At 42.8% G+C, this 18898-nt stretch overlaps 1 long non-coding RNA gene across 1 annotated transcript; it reads left to right on the top strand.

Moving 5' to 3' along the window:
- Window positions 1–6172: 6172 nt before the first annotated feature.
- Window positions 6173–15545, top strand: LOC120991206. Its single transcript, XR_005776559.1, has 3 exons — window positions 6173–6308; window positions 14430–14528; window positions 15433–15545. It is a non-coding gene; the product is annotated as an uncharacterized LOC120991206 (long non-coding RNA).
- Window positions 15546–18898: the final 3353 nt, after the last annotated feature.

Below are 18898 nucleotides of genomic sequence, written 5' to 3'. Positions count from 1 at the left end.
CGATTTTCACGCAACGCACAAGTGATGAGTGAAAATCACAGCTCGTGTGCCCAGCCCCATAGAAATGAATGGGTCAGGATTCAGTGCGGGTGCAATGCGTTCACCTCACGCATCGCACCCGCGCGGAATACTCGCCCGTGTGAACTCAGCCTTTATCCCATATCATCTGATGCAGCACAGGTAGGATTGAATGTTTTAGCCCAGGATGTTTCTATGGTGTCCACATGTGTTCCTGTATCACAGGGCTGCCCAAAAGTAGATCTCCGTCTGTTGCAAAACTACAAGTCCCAGCATCCCTTGCAAACAAGATTGCAAAAATCCTCAGACTGACCTTATATGCTCAGTCTAGCAGAGGATGCTGGGAATTGTGGTGGTGCAACAGCTGGAGATCTACTATTTGTGTACCCCTGCTGTATGAGGTAAAATCATTACAAGCCTTTATTGAGTAGTCTCAGGTGTGTAACCAAGAAAAGAGAGACTATTGGGATCAGAGTGGCTGAGTCTAACTGCATTAGAAAGGCATGAGACACTGGCCCACTAGCTACAATTTTATGAGGGAGGTGAAGTAATTTTTAGAGGCCACATAATGTTTACAGGGGGATCTGTGTCTTGTCTTTCACCTTGGTTCTCAAGGCTTCTCCTTTCCATTCGCCTGTGGAACGTTTGTCAGTAGTGATGAGCGGCAGGGGCAATATTCGAATTTGCGATATTTCGCCAATATTTGGGCAAATATTCGCCATACATTCGAGAATTCGTGAATTAGTGATCTCCAGGCATTGTTTTCTTGATTGTGAAAAATTCACAAAAATTCGCATAAACAATTTCTCAAATTTTTGGTATAAAAAAAAATGTAATATTCGCGATTACGAATATATTTTGCTATATTCTAATTATTCGCAAATTCTCGGATGTGCCGATATTCGCAATTAAAATTCTCAATTTGAATATTCGTGATCAACACTATTTGTCAGTTACCTAGAACAATAGGCCGTGCTGAGGAAGGTGGGAAACTTTGGGCGGTGGCTGTCGGAGCCCAACACACAAACTGCAGGGCAGCAAAGTTTTTGCCCAACACACATAAAATAACCATTAGCACATTTTAACACAGTACAGCAACATTTATTTTGTATTGATGGTAAACAAACAGGCCCTGATTTAACAAAGTCTTTTGTCTAAATTAGGCCAAAATAACTAGGTGATCCAGCAAACCTGAACAGGATCTCTAAAGTTCTGCCATTAATTAGCATAAAACCTGTCCAGGTTTGCAGGATCACCTAGTGATTTTGGAATGATTGTAGGCCAAAAATTTTGATAAATCAGGGCCAAAGTGTTTCTAATTGTTTACAATAGGCTTGTGCATCAAAGATGCGATGTAAGTAGTGGATCAGCACACATTAGCGCACCACTGGGCGACACAAGCTGAATTATTTTACTCACTAAGGATTGGGTATTTTTGCATCCTCTATTTGTGTCACGGTCATATTGGTGTTTGACCGTGACGCGGTTGCCGTGCAGATTGATTGCCAGGGGCAACGTGTAGTTTGTGGTTTGCACGTGCACTTCCCCCTTTAAGGTGTGCCTCACTGCTGTTTTGTCAGCAAGGGGTTAATCTTCTGGCTAGTGAGGATTAAGGTGTTTCCTGGGTGTGGCCGCAAGCCTGATATAAACCTGTGGCTTGCTGTCTGGGGGCAGTGGTTCTACTGCCTTTGTTGGACTAGGACCTTGCTCCTAGTTCTTTGTCATCCGAGGGCCATCCTAGTTGTCATCCCGGTGTCGCCTTCCCTTCCTTTCCTTTCCTTATTTGTTTGGCGTGGGTTATGTTCAGGGTGTTTGTATGTCTAGTTTGGTGTTACATGTCTGGTGGTGTTTGGTGTCCAGCATGTTTGCTAGACATTCCCCTGTCTTGCGTTGTATCCTCCGAAAGGGGGACCCATTGGTTTCCCGGAGGGGTGAACCAGAAGTCTAGGATGTGCAGTTGCTGGAGTGCTGGTCCCTGTGTGTCTGTATGAACTGCATCCTTATGGTGTTGGGTGGCAGTGCGTTTGTATGGGTTCCAGTTTTCTACGGTGTCTTCTTCTTTGGTTCCTTCCAGCAGCTGCGGCAGGTAAGTGACCAGGTTTACTGTTGTTCTTGGTTCAGTTGTCTCTGGCCACAGGTTACGTACCTGTCATTATACTTGGTGTCTTTTTTTTTTTTTTTTTTTTAAGCTTGGCCGGTGGAGACTCCTGTTTGTCCGTGTTTTGGAGGAACAGGTCATCTTTACCCTGCTCCTAGTCCAGGGATTTCTTGAGGGTTAGTAGGGCCCCCAGGTTCCCGAGTATGAGCCCTCCTACCATCTGGGTTGGCTCATACGGTTAGGAGTCAGGGCCAGAATTAGGGATATTGTAGGAGGTGACCTGCTCCCTTAATTCTCCTCCGGGCCTTGTTGCCTCCTCATTGTAAGGTGGGGAGTTTCCCCCACTCCCCACTGTGACAATTTGTACAGCACCTGACAATAGGCAGTGAAATGTTTGCTCTGCCAGCGTAAGTGTGACATTTTTCTAAGCAGGTGGGGGAGGGGTACATCCACCTGCCTTTATAAATACACACACCTGAAATACTACTTACATTGAGTAGTCCCCCAGAAAGAGCATAGGCCCTGATTTATCAAAGGTGAATGGCCTAAATTTTGTCCAAATGACTCGGTGATCCAGCAAACCTGAAAAGGATTTCTAAAGTTGTGCCATTAATTAGCACACAGCTCTTTACAAAACCTGTCCAGGTTTGCTGGATCACCTAGTCATTTCGACTAAATTTGGTCCTACCAGCTTTAGTAAATCTAGGCCTAATTTTAAAAAATAAATAAAATACATGTAGAAAAAAAAAGACAAGAACACAAACACTTGTGTTTGAACATTTAGCATTTTAAATAAAGCTACCACAAGATCGGACACATTCATGGTGGAGGAGGGTATTTTATGCACACTATCCCATTTTGGCAATCTTAATATCTATTTATCTTGAAAGTTTGTTTTAAATAACATTTTAGAAAAAATATATACAATTATTTTACACTATTAAAAAAAAAGCTAAGAAAATTGTCAAGTGCAACATGTATTTGAACACAGTCCATCTTAAAAATAAAGGGGGGGGGGGGGAAGAGTCATTCATCTATCCACAAGAGGTCTGCGTCTTCCCCTGTGAAAGATTTTCTCGTGACACCAGAGTCAAATAACCGTTCATGTCCCGCATGGATGTCTCTTAAAGCAGTAAAAAGTATGTAGGGGTTTGGGTCCCCCTCAAAGTATTTGATGATCGGCTTTACGTTCGGATTTTTTCTCGAGGTATGCTTTGTCAAAACACATCTGTAATTGTTTCTTCCTCTCTGTGTCTTCTATTACTAGCACGGTTACTGATTTTTAGAGTTGTGTTCTGTTTTTTCTTTTTCAGCAACACCAGTTCAGAAACTGCTATTGCTCAAGAGCCAAAACAATGCACTTGCCAGATTGTGGAAAAGAGGTAATATATTCCACAATAGAGCTATCATAGATTATCATCACCATTACTTAAAATGAATTTATATTTTGTTTTTCAGAAACCCTGTGCCAGCCCCAGTGGAGCAAGTAAACCAACAGCTTCAGAAGAAACAGTCTGAAGTCTGAAAATGCTTCTCTCTCAGAAATGGAGGACCAACCATTACAGAATAAGGATGAGTTGTGTTGGTATGTATATGTTACAGTATTTGTCTGATGGGAGCTGGATTGGATCTAATGGATTCACTGGTGGATAACTTTTCATGTGGCTTATCCCTCTACTAATGAACATGTGCATTGTACTGCCTTAGATGCAGTTTGTATGTATCACACATCACTGCTGCTGCTGCCGTCATCATCTTCAACATCGGATGAAGAAGAAATGACTACCAAATCAGTGGTAGATACTGATGTCGAGGAATGTCCACCTGCTCCAAAGAGACAGAAAACTTCTAAACACCTGAACTTGTAAGTGCATATATTTATTATCTGAGTGACCTCTTTTGACTATAATGTTAGATACCATTACTTAATTATTACATATTTTTGTCTTAGAAACAGCAAGAATGTCCTACTGCGGCATAAAAATGGATACCGCTGGGATGTACAGAAAATATTCAGCAGATACCCCTGTCCTTGCTGCATTTCAATATTACCTTCAAAAGAAGTCAGGAGGCAATTCTAAGCAGGAGGTAAGATTCACACGTGGTTGTTGCTGCTTTTGAAAAGCTAAATACTAATCTGTTCTTTTTCTAATTTTACATTGGGAATGTAAGAAGATTTCTCTTTTTCATGGACTCCACCAAACCTTCTTTGAATTTTGTTTTTAACATTGAGAAAGCCCACACATTTTTTTCAAACGCTACAGTCCCTGGGGAACAGCTAGGCCACAGTTTTTGACTATCTGAAGCATGTGAAGAGGTTTATAAAGTACAACGAGCAAGCCACCAATTTGGTTCATGAAAATAAAAAACTTTACAAGGCATGTGACATTTTTATAAAGATGACATGATTTGCAATCAAGAATCATCAAGGGCATTTCAAAAGAGACTATGGTGAAAAAGTAAGCGATCATAAATTTTACTGTCCTATTCTATAAGATATTGAGCAATCGTGTTCATTTTTTGTACCTTTTATTTCCAGGTTTGACTTTATGACAGCAGAACAGAAAGACAGAGACAAGTGCTGTGAATTGCTTGAAGTGGCAAGGCCAGCATTCCTGGAAGCACTAGAAAAGGTTAAGAAGATGAATTGCATCGATGAGAGAGATGGCGTCACTGTTTTATATTACCTGGAAAGCCTTGTGATCCTTAAACATGTACAGAGACCAGGGGTGGTTAAAAATTTTACAGTGAGTATCATTATTTTACTAGCTAATGTTTTTGCATTGTAATTGTTGCTTCTGTCTATGTTATAATACTATCCCTCTTATCTAATTTTCGTACAGGTGGAAGAGTGGTCTCGCAGAGTAAGTCATGTTCGGGATTACGACGGGGTGCCCGAGTGCTCCGTAGTCATTGGGATCATAAACCACAGAACGGCAGCCCAGCAGATAGCCTCATTGGTTTTGAGCAGTGAGGAAGAAAAGGTAAGTCTTAAAAGTGCAGCTGATACTGTACACCTTCCATATGTCAGCAATGAAGAAACGGTTGCTAACACTTGTTTGTTTTCTCTTTCAGTGGTTTGACATTTACTTTAGCAAAGTTAGGCCTGCTTTTCTTCAGGATAAGGAAGATCCAAAGTTTTTTTTCATCTCCTCTACAGGTGTGCCAATCTACAATGTTTCAAATGATGTCGCTCGCTTCCATCATAGGTAAGTGATGATTATATTATAGCCTGGGGGGAACAGGCTGTTGATGGGCTATATTGAAATAAGTTATTAGTTTGTTGTTAACTATACATTTTCTGACATTTTCAAACATTTTCCAAAAATATATTACTCCTTAGGTTTGGATTGCAACCTGTTACAAGCCAAGAAGCACAGCGTATAACAGAAACCTTTTGTGGCCCCTCAGCTTAAAAATGATGGAGAAAGAAGATTACTGGCTCATTCTAACCCTGTAGCTGAAAGGACCTATCGAGAGAAGACTGTTGGCCATATAGTGGAAGCGGCAGACATGTTACGACGTTTCACATGCAGCTCTCAGCCTTCCACTCAGGGGCGTAACTACCATAGCAGCAGACCATGCGACTGCTATGGGGCCCAGGGCAGGAGGGGGCCCAGTTGGGATTATCCTCTTTTCTACTGGGGGTGAAAACTTGGTCAGGACTTTTAGCAAATGAGGCAGTGGAAAAAGGGCCCAAGGGTCATTAAAAAAGGGTTTAGGCAGAAACTCTTTTGTCCTGTGTGAGGGGCCTGGTTTGATCCTTGCTATGGGGCCCTTACTTCTCTATGTACGCCACTGCTTCCACTTCTAGTTAAATTAGGCTTTAAATGCATTTCATGTTTCACAAATTGACATTAATGTAAATACATGTGCAACTCTTGGTAATATCTAACATTTAAATTCTTTCATTAACAGGCAAAAAGACATCACTCCAGAAGTTGAAAATAAAAATAAAAAAGTGCAGTCTTTTCAAAGTCACAAGGAAAAGAAGACACAAAAAAAAAGAAACTATTCCAAAAAAGACAATGAAGGATATGTTTAAAAAATTCATAGATGTCTTTTTCAGTTACCCTTTGGGCGGATGCTCCAAGCCAAGATCATTGCCAGGCCTATTTTCCTTTCGAAGGGCGATATATGTATGATCAGGGGAGGAAGGCACAGAATAAATTACGTGTGGATCATATTGTGGGTAAGAGTTTGGGGTTTTATTTATTACTGATCGTGTAATTTGTTTTCCATTTCATCACTATGACGGCCACACAGGAGGTTGACTTCTGTAGGGGCAGGAACAGAGAAGAGGTTAAATTGCCCCCTCCCACCTCCACTCCCCAGTGTTCCTGTCCATACTGAGGCCAGGGGCGGAGAATAGTCTCCCTGCGCGTCAGAGAGATGAAGAGGAAGGTATCCTTTTTTCTTTTTTTTTTTCTTTTTTACTTTAGCTCCAGGAGGTCCGAGGACTGTCTCCTGGTCTTTCTTACCTTAGCTCCAGCGGGAGCTCCCCAGTCCGCCGGCGGCCGCATGCTTATGCTGGGCTGGGGGTATTGGGAGGACTCGTTCTGGTTCATCCGGAGCCTGCTCCCGGGCCGCATGGTTCCTCCTCTCCCCCGGTGGGGCGGGCAGTGCAGCGGCCGGGGTGCGTGCACGCCGATGTCGATGAGTAATGACGTCACTTCCGGGTCCCGGTCACGTGACCAACCCGGAAGTCTTCATGGACGGGAGGCAGAGCAGTATAAGAAGCAGGCAAGCCACGGCAGATGCCGGTCTGAGTAAGTACCAGATATCCACTGGCACCCCCAGCATGTCGGGTCCTGAGCTGCAGGTTTCTATGGAGCCTGATGCCCTATACTGCCTCCCGTATGTTCCCCTGGTGGGACCCCTATTTACTTAACCACCTCAGCCCCCTTAGCTTAAACCCCCTAATGACCAGGCCACTTTTTACACTTCTGACCTACACTACTTTAACCGTTTATTGCTCGGTCATGCAACTTACCACCCAAATGAATTTTACCTCCTTTTCTTCTCACTAATAAAGCTTTCATTTGGTGGTATTTCATTGCTGCTGACATTTTTACTTTTTTTGTTATTAATCAAAATTTAACAATTTTTTTGCAAAAAAATGACATTTTTCACTTTCAGTTGTAAAATTTTGCAAAAAAAACGACATCCATATATAAATTTTTCTCTAAATTTATTGTTCTACATGTCTTTGATAAAAAAAAAATGGTTTGGGTAAAAGTTATAGCGTTTACAAACTATGGTACAAAAATGTGAATTTTCGCTTTTTGAAGCAGCTCTGACTTTCTGAGCACCTGTCATGTTTCCTGAGGTTCTACAATGGCCAGACAGTACAAACACCCCACAAATGACCCCATTTCGGAAAGTAGACACCCTAAGGTATTCGCTGATGGGCATAGTGAGTTCATCGAACTTTTTATTTTTTGTCACAAGTTAGCGGAAAATGATGATTTTTTTATTTTATTTTTTTTTTCCTTACAAAGTCTCATATTCCACTAACTTGTGACAAAAAATAAAAACTTCTATGAACTCACTATGCCCATCAGCGAATACCTTGGGGTGTCTTCTTTCCAAAATGGGGTCACTTGTGGGGTAGTTATACTGCCCTGGCATTCTAGGGGCCCTAATGTGTGGTAAGTAGTTTGAAATCTAAATCTGTAAAAAATGGCCGGTGAAATCCGAAAGGTGCTCTTTGGAATGTGGGCCCCTTTGCCCACCTAGGCTGCAAAAAAGTGTCACACATGTGGTATCGCCGTACTCAGGAGAAGTTGGGCAATGTGTTTTGGGGTGTCATTTTACATATACCCATGCTGGGTGAGAGAAATATCTTGGCAAAAGACAACTTTTCCCATTTTTTTATACAAAGTTGGCATCTGACCAAGATATTTATCTCACTTAGCATGGGTATATGTAAAATGACACTGCAAAACACATTGCCCAACTTCTCCTGAGTACGTAGATACCACATGTGTGACACTTTTTTGCAGCCTAGGTGGGCAAAGGGACCCACATTCCAAAGAGCACCTTTCGGATTTCACCGGCCATTTTTTACAGATTTTGATTTCAAACTACTTACCACACATTTGGGCCCCTAGAATGCCAGGGCAGTATAACTACCCCACAAGTGACCCCATTTTGGAAAGAAGACACCCCAAGGTATTCCGTGAGGGGCATGGCGAGTTCCTAGAATTTTTTATTTTTTGTCACAAGTTAGCTGAAAATGATGATTTTTTTTTTTTGTTTTTTTTTTTTACAAAGTCTCATATTCCACTAACTTGTGACAAAAAATTAAAACTTCCATGAACTTACTATGCCCATCAGCGAATACCTTGGGGTGTGTTCTTTCCAAAATGGGGTTACTTGAGGGGTAGTTATACTGCCCTGGGATTCTAGGGGCCCTAATGTGTGGTAAGTAGTTTAAAATCAATATCTGTAAAAAATGGCCGGTGAAATCCGAAAGGTGCTCTTTGGAATGTGGGCCCCTTTGCCCACCTAGGCTGCAAAAAAGTGTCACACATCTGGTATCCCCGTACTCAGGAGAAGTTGGGGATTGTGTTTTGGGGTGTCATTTTACATATACCCATGCTGGGTGAGATAAATATCTCGGTCAAATGCCAACTTTGTATAAAAAAAAATGGGAAAAGTTGTCTTTTGCCAAGATATTTCTCTCACCCAGCATGGGTATATGTAAAAAGACACCCCAAAACACATTGCCCAACTTCTCCTGAGTACGGGGATACCAGATGTGTGACACTTTTTTGCAGCCTAGGTGGGCAAAGGGGCCCACATTCCAAAGAGCACCTTTCGGATTTCACCGGCCATTTTTTTTACAGATTTTGATTTCAAACCACTTCTCACGCATTCGGCCCCTAAAATGCCAGGGCAGTATAACTACCCCACAAATGACACCATTTTGGAAAGAAACCACCCCAAGGTATTTCGTGATGGGCATAGTGAGTTCATGGAAGTTTTTATTTTTTGTCACAAGCTAGTGGAATATGAGACTTTGTAAGGAAAAAAAATAAATAAATAAAAATCATAATTTTCCGCTAACTTGTGACAAAAAATATAAAATTCTAGGAACTCGCCATGCCCCTCACTTAATACCTTGGGGTGTCTTCTTTCCAAAATGGGGTCACTTGTGGGGTAGTTATACTGCCCTGGCATTCTAGGGGCCCTAATGTGTGGTAAGTAGGCAAATGACCTGTGAAATCCGAAAAGGGCTCTTTGGAATGTGGGCCCCTTTGCCCACCTAGGCTGCAAAAAAGTGTCACACATGTGGTATCGTCTTTTTACATATACTCATGCTGGGTGAGAGAAATATCTCGGCAAAAGACAACTTTTCCCATTTTTTATACAAAGTTGGCATTTGACCAAGATATTTATCTCACCCAGCATGGGTATATGTAAAATGACACCCCAAAACACATTGCCCAACTTCTCCTGAGTACGGCGATACCAGATGTGTGACACTTTTTTGCAGCCTAGATGCGCAAAGGGGTCCACATTCCTTTTATGAGGGCATTTTTAGACATTTGGATCCCAGACTTCTTCTCACGCTTTAGGGCCCCTAGAATGCCAGGGAAGTATAAATACCCCACATGTGACCCCCATTTTGGAAAGAAGACACCCCAAGGTATTCAATGAGGGGCATGGCGAGTTCATAGAATTTTTTTTTTTTTGGCACAAGTTAGCGGAAATTGAAAGTCTCCCTTTCCGCTAACTTGGGACAAAAATTTCAATCTTTCATGGACTCAATATGCCCCTCACGGAATACCTTGGGGTGTCTTCTTTCCAAAATGGGGTCACATGTGGGGTATTTATACTGCCCTGGCATTCTAGGGGCCCTAAAGCGTGAGAAGAAGTCTGGAATATAAATGTCTAAAAATTTTTACGCATTTGGATTCCGTGAGGGGTATGGTGAGTTCATGTGAGATTTTATTTTTTGACACAAGTTAGTGGAATATGAGACTTTGTAAGAAAAAAAATAATAATTTCCGCTAACTTGGGCCAAAAAAATGTCTGAATGGAGCCTTACAGCGGGGTGATCAATGACAGGGGGCTGATCAGGGAGTCTATATGGGGTGATCACCCCCCTGTCATTGATCACCCCCCTATAAGGCTCCATTCAGATGTCCGTATGTGTTTTGCGGATCCGATCCATGTATCAGTGGATCCGTAAAAATCATACGGACATCTGAATGCAGCCTTACAGGGGGGTGATCAATGACAGGGGGTGATCAATGACAGGGGGTTGATCAGGGAGTCTATATGGGGTAATCACCCCCCTGTAAGGCTCCATTCAGATGTCCGTATGTGTTTTGCGGATCCGATCCATGTATCAGTGGATCCGTAAAAATCATACGGACATCTGAATGCAGCCTTACAGGGGGGTGATCAATGACAGGGGGGTGATCAGGGAGTCTATATGGGGTGATCACCCCCCTGTAAGGCTCCATTCAGATGTCCGTATGTGTTTTGCGGATCCAATCCATGTATCAGTGGATCCGTAAAAATCATACGGACATCTGAATGCAGCCTTACAGGGGGGTGATCAATGACAGGGGGGTGATCAGGGAGTCTATATGGGGTGATCAGGGGTTCATAAGGGGTTAATAAGTGACAGGGGGGGTGTAGTGTAGTGTAGTGTAGTGGTGTTTGGTGCTACTTTACTGAGCTACCTGTGTCCTCTGGTGGTCGATCCAAACAAAAGGGATTACCAGAGGACCAGGTAGCAGGTATATTAGACGCTGTTATCAAAACAGCGTCTAATATACCTGTTAGGGGTTAAAAAAAATCACATCTCCAGCCTGCCAGCGAATGATCGCCGCTGGCAGGCTGGAGATCCACTCGCTTACCTTCCGTTCCTGTGAGCGCGCGCGCCAGTGTGCGCGCGTTCACAGGAAATCTCGCGTCTCGCGAGATGACGCACGGATGCGTCCAGGAGGAATGAATCAACCACCTTCCGGACGCATCCGTGCGTTAGGCGGTCCGGAGGTGGTTAAACTGTTAAACTTCTTGGTAAATCCTCATGTCTTTCCCTGACGGCTCTACTCCATCTTTATTTTTCATATCCCCAGGTTAAGGAGGCACAGAAAAAGATTAAAAAGCCTTCCCGTTGTTTAACTTGCTCAAAAAAATTACCTGAGGGATATGCAAAAAAGTTATGCAAGGACTGTATTTCGGACGTAATCCACCAAAAACAGCCTTCGCTTATGGAAAGAATCCGTTCGGTGGTTCAGGAGGAGCTGAGAGCTGCCAGGTCCGGGGTACCCGATCCCGAACCTCAACCCCTTAAACGGCCAAGGATAAAAGATATTTCTTCTTCATGGAGGTTGAGGCTTCCTTCTCCAGACTGTGGGAAGAGGACGCCTCGCTTTCCGAAGGAGAAATTTCGGAGAGTGATAGGAAATTCTATTTCTCTGCTATGGAGATGCACAACCTATTAAAAGCGGTTCGTGCCACCATGGGGATTGAGGAGGCCCCTAAGACTCATTCCATCCAGGATGAAATGTTTGCGGGGCTGAGAGTGAAAAGGGCAATGGTATTTCCCATTAATAAGAACATCAGAGACATGGTGTTGGAGGAATGGTCTGAACCAGAGAAGATTGGGAATATCCAAAGAATTCAAAAACCGTTTCGTTTTTGACCCATCTCAGTCAAAACTGTTTGATGAAACTCCAAGTGGCAAAAGTAAATAAAAAGACCGCTTTGCCATTTGAGGATGTTCTTGTGGCTGAATGAACTGGAGAATCATTTAAGGAACAGAAATTCTAGGGAAGAAATCCGTCAGTCCTTACCACTACTGAAATCTGCTACAGGGTTTTTAGCTGACGCGTCGGCTGAATCCATTAGATTCAGCGCCAGGGATGCGAGCTTATCTAATGCTGCTCGTAGAGCGCTATGAATGAAGTCCTGATCAGGGGACAAAGCCTCCAAGATGAAGCTCTGCTCAATCCCCTTCTCAGGGGAATACGTGTTTGGCCCTGTCTTAGACAAAATCCTAGAGAAAGCTGCGGATAAAAAGAAGGGCTTCCCAGAAGATAGACCCTATAGAAGGAACCAGTCCTTTCGTCCTTATGCCAGCCAGAACAGGTCCTATAAGGGCAAGAGCAAATCAGGCCGCTGGGCCTACCCTAAAGGTTTCTTTTTCAAACCCCAGATTAAGTCTGACGACAAGCAATGATGCCATTGTTGGGGGGAGGCTGAGAAATTTCCTCGGCCCCTGGGAGAAGATAACAAAAAATCCCTGGGCTCTGGAAATCATTAGGTCAGGATACAAAATAGAGTTCACTTCCATCCCCCCAACAAAATTCGTCATCACAAATGTAGGCTCCAGAAATTCCAGGCAAAACATTCTGTCGGGTGTCTAGGAACTAGTGGAAAAAGAAGCGGTAGTTCCAGTCCCAGTTTCCCAATTAAAACAGGGATACTATTCGACTCTGTTTCTAGTAAGAAGGATCATTTCGCACTTAGTACCTTCTTTGACACCAGTCTCGCTGATCATAGGTGGATTAAGCGGTTTATCAGAGCAACAATCAGGCTAAGGCCCTCCTTAAGATCTCGTACGCCTACCTGGGACCTAAACCTAGTCCTTAACGTACTTATGCATCCTCCTTTTGAACCCTTGGAAGACTGCACAATAAAAATACTCTCCTTCAAGACCGCATTTCTCATAGCCATTACTTCAGCCAGGAGGCTGGGAGAGATACAAGCACTCTCCATAAGAGAACCTTATCTCACTATCTCTGATGACAAAATCATCTTAAAACTAGATCCAGGATTTATGCCTAAGGTAGTCTCCAACTATCACAGAATTCAGGAAATCATCCTCCCATCCTTTTGCGACAAAACAAAAAACCAGAGGGAAAGTGACTTCCATACTCTTGACGTCAGACGCACTGTACTGAGATACCTGGAAGCCACAAAAGACTTTAGAAAATCTGACAGTCTTTTCATCCAGTTTGCAGGAAAGAATAGGGGATTGAAGGTCTCTAGGTCCTCCATTGCCCGATGTATTAACGATACCATCTCTCTCTCCTACAAGCTTCAGAACCTGGATCCACCAGCAAACGTTCGGGCCCATTCCACTAGAGCAGTTTCCACCACCTTTGCAGAAAGAGCAGGAGCTTCGCTAGATGACATATGCAGGGCGGCCACCTGGTCAAGCATACACACTTTTGTCAGACATTACCGCTTAGACTTATCCTATGGACGCAAGGTCCTTCAAGCGGTTGCCCCCCCCCCAATGTATAATTTTATAATTCTCCTGTGTTTCCATGAAATCACCATGACGGCCCATATTTCCCTTCCCTTTTTTTTATTTTATTGGTATGAAGTAATACCTTGTGTCTCCCTTTCGGGGTATGATGTAATACCTTGAATTATTTTGCTTATGATTCTGGCACTCAGTAATCTTTGAAACACTGGGGAGTGGAGGTGGGAGGGGGCAATTTAACCTCTTCTCTGTCCCTGCCCCTACAGAGGTCATGGGTCAACCTCCTGTGTGGCCGTCATGGTGATTTCATGGAAACAAAATTACCGGTAAGTCTAATTCCTTTTTTTTTTTTTGTGAAGTCAATTTAAGAATTTTCTGTATGGATGTTTAAAGAAAGATAAATGACATGTTTCTCCCTTTTCTAACACTAGGATTATGTTTGAAATCTGGATGCAGCCAAGAAGACAGTGTAAATGCCTTCATTCGTTCGATGGGATGGAAGAATTAACAGGTACATTTTTGCTGTGTCACCAATAACACTGCCCCTAAAATGTTTGTTTTCTGGGGGAAGGGGGGGGGTGTTTGATAGGGGAAAATTATAATTTATGTTTATAAGTTAGGATCGGTTTAGCAGCTAGCTAAATAATTATTAACACTATTTTTATTTATAAAGTGCCATTGGTGCATGTTGCTATTAAATTTTTTAGCTGGCACTTAGGCTCAGTTCAGACCTGAGCGTTTTACAGCGCGTTCCTACGCGCTGTAAAACGCTCAACAAGGAGAAACCAATGCTTCCCTATGGGAATGGTTCTCACCTGGGCGTTTTACAGCGCGTACGATCGTGCTGTAAAACGCCCGACGCTCAAGCAAGTACAGGAGCGTTTTTTTGGGCGCTTGTCGCGCGTTCCCGTACATAGACTTTCGGGAACGCGCGACACTGTGTGTACGCTTGTCTCTGTATGCGCGATTGTAAACGCCCGTACAATCGTGCATACAGAGCGCTCCTTTCAGAACGCTCAGGTCTGAACTGAGCCTTACTAATTTTAGCTAGGCACTGATACTGGCTGTCTGGCATAGGTGTGAAACTGCTGAGCAGTGTCTCCGGGCAGGATTAGCATACCGGTTTCACACCTTCACCATCTGAGCCCAATAAACATCTTGACATCCAATCAGAATGTGAGACTGGAAATCTACTGGTCCAGGATAGAATAAAAAAGGCCCAAATAACTAATTTTGTCATAACCAACTCACTCACTGAACTTGCAAGCTGCTGAAGTTCCTTCTCTAGGAATCCTAGGACTTTGCCATATTTTGCTATTTCTATATATTTGATCCATTTTGTAGTTTGATATTTGCTACTTTTAGGTTATCATTTTGATATTTGCTATTTTTCATCATTTTGATATTTGCTGCTCTAAGTTTATCATTTTGGTAGTTTATTTTTGCAATATTTTGATTTTTCATTAAATTGAACCAATGGAGACATCCTGCCAAGTGTAAGTACAGTGTATGCTTTTGACATCATCTTGGGTGTCTTTTAGAATAACATTTGCCTTTTATTTAATTGGGGCACAAAGCTCTACCTTTTAGGTAATATATAATGGTTTGCATGTTTTCTTCTATGATTTCTTTTATAACTTTTTCTTCTTTAGGCAGAATCGGGTGGCTCTGGTTTGCCCAGTTTGTTTTAAAGTTGACAAAAATTTGTCTACACACCTGCGCAGAACATGCATGAAGTTGGAATCAGCTGCAGAGGTTAAGCAAGCTCTTAAGAACGCTCGAAGACGTCTGTGGAAGATTGCAGAGAAAGCCACAGTGTTTGATTATGACACCATTGAGAAACTCAATTCTCCTGAGGATTTTCGTACTTTCTTGGAAAGCAAAGGCTTCATAATCAAGAATAAACCTCGCATGGCAAGGTATACACATTGCATTTTCACAAGTCTTTTTTAATAATGTCTTTCAATGTTGTATTTAGATTCACATTGCATTAGGTCATTTCACAATAATTGTAACCTGTCTATCCAACTTTAATAATGCCACACTTGTAATATTTTAACTTATACGATTTTTTTTTCAGGACTTCTAGAATCCAACCAGAGGTTGCAGAAGATGCAGGAATATGCAAGACAGCATTCCATGACATTGCCGGACCTCTACAAGAACAGATGCCTATAACAGTAGAATTATCTGAAGCTGATGAATCTGATGGGATTGATGAGGAAGAGCCTACACAGATGGAGGAAGAGCAAGAGGAGTCAGAACTTATTGAGAAAGAAGAAGAATCTGAACATTTTGAAGAAGACAACATAGGTGAAGATCAACAATTGAACAGGTAATATATTTAATTACTTCTGATTTTTACAACTAACCTTTGATTTTTGCAACTGACCTTTGCTTTCTATATTATAACATATTTTCTTTTTCTTTTTCTTTTTACTAAATAGGACTCTGACAACATTTTTAAACAAAAATTTGTTTTTGCAAACAGTCGGTTGCTGCTGTGTATAGGGTTCCCACCCCGGGTAGTATATTTACAAAGATCACAGCAGATAAGTAGGATATTCTTTCTGTTTCTCTTTTTATTTTTTTGTTTCAAAAATAAAGTATAGTAACATACGGCATTACGTGTGTAAACGTTTTCGGCTATGCAAAGCCTTCCTCAGACACTGAAAGATTACAAAAAATGACAATCAAGCCCTATGTAGATACTATATTAGGTAACAGCATATAGTTCTAGCAAATAATATATAAATAATATAAATAAATAATATACGAAAATAGAATATGAAAATAATACAAATGATAGTAATAATGATATAATATAATACAAGATAGATACAGTGGCTGACTATACGATCTAGTAAAACAAGCTTGTCCGGATCTCGAGGTCATCTCTGGTCAGAAGTCACTTTTCTATATGAAGTGGACACTGCGTCGGCCTATACCATGTTGTTGAAACGTCATATCAACTTGAAAAAATGCATTTAAGGAAGAAAACAACATTGCTTACCGGTAATCGTTTTTCTCGATACCCATGACGGCACCCTGTGCGACTCAGGACCTCCCATCAGGACAGGAAACCTGAGAAGATAAAAAGGACACACCTCCACACAACACCAGTAGAAGAAATAAATTGTTCTCCGGAGAGAAGTGACAAAGGGTTAAAAACCCCCTTTTTTTTTTTTTTTTTTTTTAATCTATATTACGTCATATAGACCTGGCAAAAAGCCATCAACAAATATATATATATCTGCTTGGGAAGGGAAATATCGGGTGCCGTCATGGGTATCGAGAAAAACGATTACCGGTAAGCAATGTTGTTTTCCCCTCACCCATGACGGCACCCTGTGCGAGATAAACTATAAGTAGAACCTAGGGGGGGGCCACAGCCTGAAGGACTTTCTCTCCAAAGGAAGCATCAGAATGGAGCTGTAATCTGAAATGTTTAAGAAAAGTATGCGGGGAGCTCCAGGTAGCCGCCCTGCAAATCTGGGCTAACGATACATCAGCTTTCTCAGCCCACGAAGTAGACACCGCCCTCGTAGAATGGGCCCCAAAACCTGAAGGGGGAAGGAGACCCAGGGAAATATAAGCTCTAGCTATGGCCTTCTTCACCCATCTAGCAATAACCCCTCGGGATGCTTTTTTCCCCCTATTTCCTCCTAAAAACTGAATCAGGAGGTTCTCGTCCTTTCTCCAAGGAGCCGTAACATCTAAGTAGACTAACAAGCATCTCTTGACATCCAAGCAATGAAACTTTTCCTCCAAGCTATTGGAGGGGTTAGGAAAAAAGGAAGGCAACACAATGTCTTGGCTCCTATGAAAATCGGAGACAACCTTGGGAAGAAAAGAAGGCAAGGGCCTAATAACTATCTGGTCATCCTGGATGATCGTATAGGGCGGAAATGCCGAGAAGGCCTGGATCTCCGATATCCTCCTAGCCGAGGTAATAGCCAGGAGGAAAGCCATCTTAATGGATAAGATGTCAATGGGAACCTCTAGTAAGGGTTCAAAGGGTCTATCGGTTAGGGCCGTCAAGACCCTATTTAGGTCCCAAGGAGGGGAAAGAGGTCTAACGGAAGGACAGATTCTGGCAGCGGCAGAAAGGAAACGCTTGACCCACGGGTGGTTTGCTAATTGGAAGTCAAAAAAGTAGCTCAAGGCCGACACCTGAACTTTTAAGGTGGAGGCCTTGAGCCCTTTGTCTAACCCTGCTTGTAGAAAGTCCAAAACCTTAGGGATTTCAGGAGGACTAAATGGATCAGGGCTAGAACCCAAAAAGGAAGAAAAGACATTCCACACCCTATTATACTTCCTAGCTGTTGACGCTTTTTTGCTACCTAGAAGGGTGGAAACAACTTTGCTAGAAAGCCCTCTCTTCAACCAGATGTCCCTGTCAATCTCCATACTGCCAACTGAAGAATCCCCGGATTGGGATGCCATACAGGCCCCTGGGAGAGTAGATCCTCCCTCGGAGGGATCACCCAGGGAGGGCCCCTGGCTAGACTTAAGAGGGTGGGGTACCAGATTCTCTTGGGCCACTTTGGGGCTATCATGATTATGGTGGCTCCCTCCGTCCGTACTTTTTTCAGAACCTGCGGGATTAGGGAAATAGGTGGGAAGGCATAGCCGAGTTCCTGGCTCCAATCCTGAGCCAGACTGTCTACCGCTGTAGGATTCTCTGTGTAATCTAGGGAGAAGAACCTCTTTGTCTTCCTGTTCTTCCGGGTGGCAAAGAGATCTATAGTTGGGGTCCCAAACATTGTTACAATCTGGGAAAAAACTTCCTCGTTCAGACTCCACTCTGCCTGCCTGAGTTCTACTCGACTTAGAAAATCGGCCACCGTGTTCTCTTTCCCTTTCAAGTGTATTGCGGATAAGACCAGGTTCCTGTCTTCCGCTATTTTGAAAATTTCCTGGCAGAGGAAGATTAGGGATGGTACTTTTGTCCCGCCTTGATGATTTATATAGGCCACTGTTGTTGAATTGTCCGAGTAAAATACCAACTTTCTGTTGGAGACCTCTGGAACTGCCACCTTTAGTACTCTTTCTACCGCCTTGAGCTCCTTGTAATTTGACGTGCAGACCCGGGTTTTTAAATCCCATCTTCCCTGCCAGTATTTTCCTTCTGAATGAGCTCCCCAGCCCCACGGACTGGCGTCTGTCGTTATCAGCATGGGTTCTATGAAGGACCAAGGCATTCCTATCGAGAGGTTCTTCTCGGACGTCCACCACAGAAGGGAGTACCTTGCTCTGGAGGAAAGATGAAATTTTCTCTCTAGTGTTTGTGGAAGACCATTCCAAATCTTCAAGATATCTGACTGTAACGGTCTCGTGTGGATCTGAGCGAATGGTACGGCTGGAATTGTAGCCGTCAGGTGCCCCAGTACTGCCATCGCTTCCCTGATGGAACATTGGAAGGACCGGAAAAGGAACCAAACATGCTCTATTGTCGAGGACACTTTCTTCTGAGGGAGGAATGTCTTCTGAGCCGTAGAATCTAGCTGCATTCCTAAAAAGGTGCAAACTTGAGAAGGGGTTAG

The sequence above is a fragment of the Bufo bufo genome, chromosome 2 (genome assembly GCF_905171765.1).
Source record: "Bufo bufo chromosome 2, aBufBuf1.1, whole genome shotgun sequence".
NCBI classification, from domain to species: Eukaryota; Metazoa; Chordata; class Amphibia; order Anura; family Bufonidae; genus Bufo; species Bufo bufo.
Note: the sequence above shows the minus strand (reverse complement) of the source record. Positions and strands in the feature narration are given on the sequence as shown.